Source organism: Oxyura jamaicensis, chromosome 2 (genome assembly GCF_011077185.1).
Source record: "Oxyura jamaicensis isolate SHBP4307 breed ruddy duck chromosome 2, BPBGC_Ojam_1.0, whole genome shotgun sequence".
NCBI lineage: Eukaryota > Metazoa > Chordata > Aves > Anseriformes > Anatidae > Oxyura > Oxyura jamaicensis.
The window spans coordinates 38146289-38151730 of record NC_048894.1 but is presented as its reverse complement, the minus strand read 5'-3'; the positions used below and the strand labels follow the sequence as shown (position 1 = coordinate 38151730).

At 37.2% G+C, this 5442-nt stretch overlaps 1 long non-coding RNA gene across 2 annotated transcripts in view; it reads right to left on the bottom strand.

Annotated features, from left to right (window-relative positions):
* LOC118161523 overlaps positions 1 to 5442 on the bottom strand; it is a 22719-nt gene that overhangs the window by 11178 nt on the left and 6099 nt on the right. The window lies entirely within an intron of this gene.

Below are 5442 nucleotides of genomic sequence, written 5' to 3'. Positions count from 1 at the left end.
AAAGAAAGAAAGAAAGAAAGAAAGAAAGAAAGAAAGAAAGAAAGAAAGAAAGAAAGAAAGAAAGAAAGAAAGAAAGAAAGAAAGAAAGAAAGAAAGAAAGAAAGAAAGAAAGAAAGAAAGAAAGAAAAAAAAAACAAATATTAAAAATGGCTGATACAAGTTCACAATATGAATTAAGATTTTTTTTAAAAAAAAAAAAAAGGAAGAAAGAGCAATTTCATTCTACTTCTTTTATTACATCTCATTTTATTCATACTAAAAACCATAAATATTATTTAAAGAGTTCCTAAATCCTGAGTAAAAATAAACAAACTCAGCATCTGGCATAAGAAATAGCAAAGGACAATTGTCTGCTTATGCTAGGGACATGCCTCAAAATCTCCATATTCCATAAAGGGAATATCCAAGGCCTCTTTCTCCTACTTCTGCAGGCCTAGTAGTGACAGTGACTGATTTTGGCAAAAAGAGAAAGAATATATGTCTGCAAGAGCAACTCTGGGCTTATTTTCACCCTTTTTTCAACTTATATATATATATATATTTCATTCTAAAAGCTGGTTTTTTTCCTCCATTTTACTGTCTTAGGTAAAATTTTAAAAGTATGTTATATGAATGATCTTCCTTTCCTGCTAAGGGCATGTTATACTATGTGAGTATTAAAAGGTCCATAGTGCTGAATAGACTCAAACTCATTGATTTTAAATGGTCCCATATAAATAAAAGCAAAATTTGGCTCTCTAGAAGAAAGCTCTGTTATTGTCATGAATATCTTAAGTGTAATCATTTTTCTTTTAATTAACATTCTAAAGAGAAGAGGAAGTTGGAAATCCAGATAAATCTGTTATGAGTCAATTAAGAAGCCAGGATTAGCATATGCAATCAAGATGGGTGCAGCAAGATTTCATGGAAGAGTTCATGAGGAAGCAACCAGGATGCATCATTTGCATGGGCAACCTCCTTGGTTTGTGTTCTTCTCAACCTCAGTATTGTTGACTTGACTCACTGCATGAATATTGCCAAGCAGTAGCAAACCATGATTTCATTTTCCTGCTCTCACTAGTACATCTTAGCCAGACATGCGGTTTTCAAAAAGACAAATCATATGAACTACGACAAACAGTAGTGGTCTTTTTATTCTTTCTGCAGCTACTTTTTTTTTTTTTTTTTTAAATAGAATCTCCTTCTAGACCCCAGTTGTATTAGTATCATAAGCAGACATGCAGATGGTTCTACTTTTCCTTGATCAGAAAGATGATATTGAATACCCCTCAGGCATTAGGAATGGGATATTTCACACATAGGTCACATGAGCAAGTGAAGCCTTTATCAAGGGGTGACAGATTAGTGGAAGACATAAAAGGAGTTGATGAACTCACACCAGGTACTATCAGATGAGTATTTATATTTTAAAGCCAATGGAAAATTTACAAGCAGCTTTTTTTTGTGTGTGTGTATGTGTGGTGAAACAAAACAACAGAAAAAAATTACCTTTACGTGTACAAAGGCTGAAACCTTTAACATTTGTGAGCTGATTATTCTCCAGAGGTAACATCATGGAGAATCTTAGAAGTCTTGGTGGTCTATCTGTTTTATAAATAAATGGAATCCCTCCTCCTGGGAGGAAAAGCTAATGTTTTCCTCACTTCCAATCACCTGGAAAGAATAATTAATGCCTTTTAAAATATGATACTTATCAGAAATAAAAAATACTGAATACGTATCTGTGATCTCAATTGTCCTGAAAAAGCTGTCCATGGCATTGCAGAACAATACAAACATAGCAGAGTTTCTGAAGGACAGTCACTACTGAACTCATTTCCAAAGTATGGCATAATTTTGCTTAGTTCTACAGATTAAGAGAGTTTGATAAAAACTAAACAATCATTTGTAAATCTCAAGCCTCAGTTACCATGGTTCACAGGAAGCTGTACACCTAATGCTAGTTAAAACAACCTGTTTTGTAATGACTGGAAAAAGAATATTAAATGCAAAGAAGTAAGATAAACTGCATTTAAGCCTCAAAGATAAAACTCTGCTAAAAGAAGCTCGTCTGCTTTTGCTGAACTTCAGTAGTTAAAAGCTTTGTACAACACCGCTTTTCCTCATATTGCCTAAGCTTTATATTTGTTTAACATGAGATGCAATCCCTCCAAATTCAGCAAAGAAAATGACACTGCTTCACAAGTGGACTTTCCTAATACAAAGTTTCCTGAAACAAAAGACTGCTTGATTTTTTATTTTATTTTATTTTATTTTATTTTTCAATTATGCTGCAGAACTGGAACCATTTCAATGAGTATGAAAGATAGCACAGTTCTGACACTGTAGTAAAGACTCTGATCACTATAATCATGGCAATGATAAACCCTTATTTTAAGACAGAAACTTCAAAGTATGAAAACAAACACATCTACTGGACTTCCTTTCTCTTACTGAGTCATGCTCCATTATATTTCACTACATCATAGTCTATCTAAAAGCAACAAAAACTAAGGAACCCTGCACATCAGAAATGTTCTATGTGGACTACATTTTTAGAGGGCATAAATACATTAGAATATATCAATGTATATGAACATATTAGGGTTGAAGGGTGTGTTTCAGAGACTTTTCAGTGTGTGCACACTATTAAAATATGTCTGAGATCTGTTTAGAGAAAGCAACAATTATATTTCTTATTAAAGAATATGCAATTACAGCCCTCTTTACACTTCCTGCTTCCTTCAACAATGAAGACCTGTCTGCGTCGAAGATTATAAAGTCCTGCACTGTTTCACTAGGTCACCAGCCTGAACAGGCCAATCCACTTTCATGGCAATTTATTCCTGATTTTCTCTCCTGGGCCAACTTCTTTTATAATAATACTGAGCCTAACTGGAGATTTAGAACATTGTCACTGCAAGAGAATTAGCCCCTGTGAAATTAAATAGAATTCTGTTTAAACTTAAACTCCAGAAACTTTTGTGAGATCCCTAATGTATTATTCTCATGTCTACTATCTTTAAAATCTTCTTCAGACACCGAAAAATCTGAACCTCAGTTCTCCCACTTTTCCACAAAATTTGTCACAGCCATAGCTGTGCTGCAAACACTTTGTATACTAAACCATTATTTAGTTCGTTTTAGTTTATGGTATTGTCTGTCATCAGAAAAACCAGAAAGACTAGAGTTCAGATTTCTCAGGATCATAAATGGTTTGATTAAACTACAGATGTTAATTAAGACCCAAATCTGTATCTTCATGCATAGCCAGAATAACCAGCTTGTTAGCTAGGGAAGGCCCATGATATTTAGAATATTCCATGTTGTAGGATGCAGATCACAAGTGGAAGGCTTCCAGGGCAGCTTCTGTAACCTCCTCTTCAGTTGTATCATGCAGGTTTGGGGAAAAAAACATGCATGGGACAGACTGTCTGAACTGTGCCCATACATCCTGGATGTGGAAAAGCAGCCAGTTATGATATGGCAGGGCAAACCTGTGCACTGGGCTGCCATCACATTGGCAACATTTTTGGAAGATGATATTACTCCCTGATTTGGGAAGTCTGCAAGCAGACTAAGTGTAAATATATATATATATATATATAAATATATATATATATATACATATATAAAGAAATAAGCAATTTTGAATCTTACTATGCTTTTCCTATAAATAAATAAATAATATGCGTGTGTTTTTTTTTTCATTTTAATTTAGTTAAATTCCACAAAACATCTCTCAAACCAATATGAATGTCTAGCCATGCTGGCCATTACAGCTTCCAGTGAGAAACAAAGTGAGAATTTTCATTGTAAATAATATTCAATCCAAGAGTTTTTCTGTGCTGTCTTTTGTGATACAAAATAAAATGGACCACAAAACCTACTGAGAACAGCTATCAGCAGATACTAAGTGCTAGTGTTCATATGAAACCAACTGCTATGAATAAACAGGTACTGATTTATATGGTTTATGGTTTAATCCAATAAAATATTCTGGCGCTCCAAAACCTTGGTGCTCGAGCATCTAATTCCCCTATCAGGTATCCAGAACGTTGTTTTTAAAAGTGGTGGGCATAAAGCGCGACAAGTAGCCTGGAAAACAGGCAGCACACTTTGCCTTGACCCCAGCATAAACTGACTGGAATTAACAGGGAAGACACACGGAGGTTTGTCCCAGATTGAAAATCCTGCCTCTCTTTAAAGCTAGGGCTTTACCTGAGGGCTACCTGTAAAGACAGGGCTCTACCCAGGGCTGTCTGAGAGATGCCTCCATCCACTCAGTATCTACACCCTGATTCTTTTTATGAAAATAGGTTCCTGTGATCTTTCCTTCAAAACTTATGTTTTATTAAAACATAGCTAGAGGAGAAGCTGTCTTCCCATCTCCCTCTGTATAACGACTCTGTGATTAGAGCGCTCACACAATCACGGGATTCATCGCTCCTGCCCTGAAAGGCCCCAGCTCACACTCCTCTCCCCCAAGGGAGGACTCTGACCATCAGGCTGATGGTTATTTTAGAACAGGCAATCTCGACCCTTCTGCTGAAATGGTGCCCTTGAGCACAAACAAATTCAGGATTCCTTAGATCGTAATCTAATGTTTAGGTTATTCCCAGGGTTGGGGAACACACTGAGTTTTCCTGGGATTATTTCTATCTTCTCTATCTTAAATTGTTGTGGAATGCACAAAACACCTCCTCTCCCCACTCCCACCCCCCAAAAAAAAAAGGGGAAGGGGGGGAGATAATGTCTCCTGAGAGTAAGTGCCATTACTACCAGAGTGATCCTGCTCCAGTCATGCCAGACAGTCTGGAGAATGCTCCAGAAGGGGCCAGGAGGTCAAGTCAACAAAGTGACCTGGGTGGAGAAATGAAATGCCATGTAGGTGGGCTCTTTAGGACCCCTGCATGAGCAGGCCTGAAAGGCAGCTTGAGAGTCGCAGGTGGAAAAGGAACTAACTCCAAGGCCTGAACCATGAGGACAAATGTACTACTTTGAGATTTAAGCAACTGCCCACCAGAAGTTTTTGGAATCACAACTATTTTTTCACATGCTTAAATTCCACCCGAGTCACACATTTCACACCACCTAGGCCAAAAAGTAAGTATTGACAGAGACATCTTTGTGCTCACCAACGTATCTGTTTTTATGAGAAAGAGAGAGAGAGAGAGAGAGAGAGAGAGAGAGAGAAAGAAAGGAAGGAAGGAAGGAAGGAAGGAAGGAAGGAAGGAAGGAAGGAAGGAAGGAAGGAAGGAAGGAAGGAAGGAAGGAAGGAAGGAAGGAAGGAAGGAAGGAATGAAGGAAGGAAGGAAGGAAGGAAGGAAGGAAGGAAGGAAGGAAGGAAGGAAGGAAGGAAGGAAGGAAGGAAGGAAAAGAAGAAAAAGAAAGAAAGGAAGAAAGGAAGGAAGGAAGGAAGGAAGGAAGGAAGGAAGGAAGGAAGGAAGGAAGAAAGAAAGA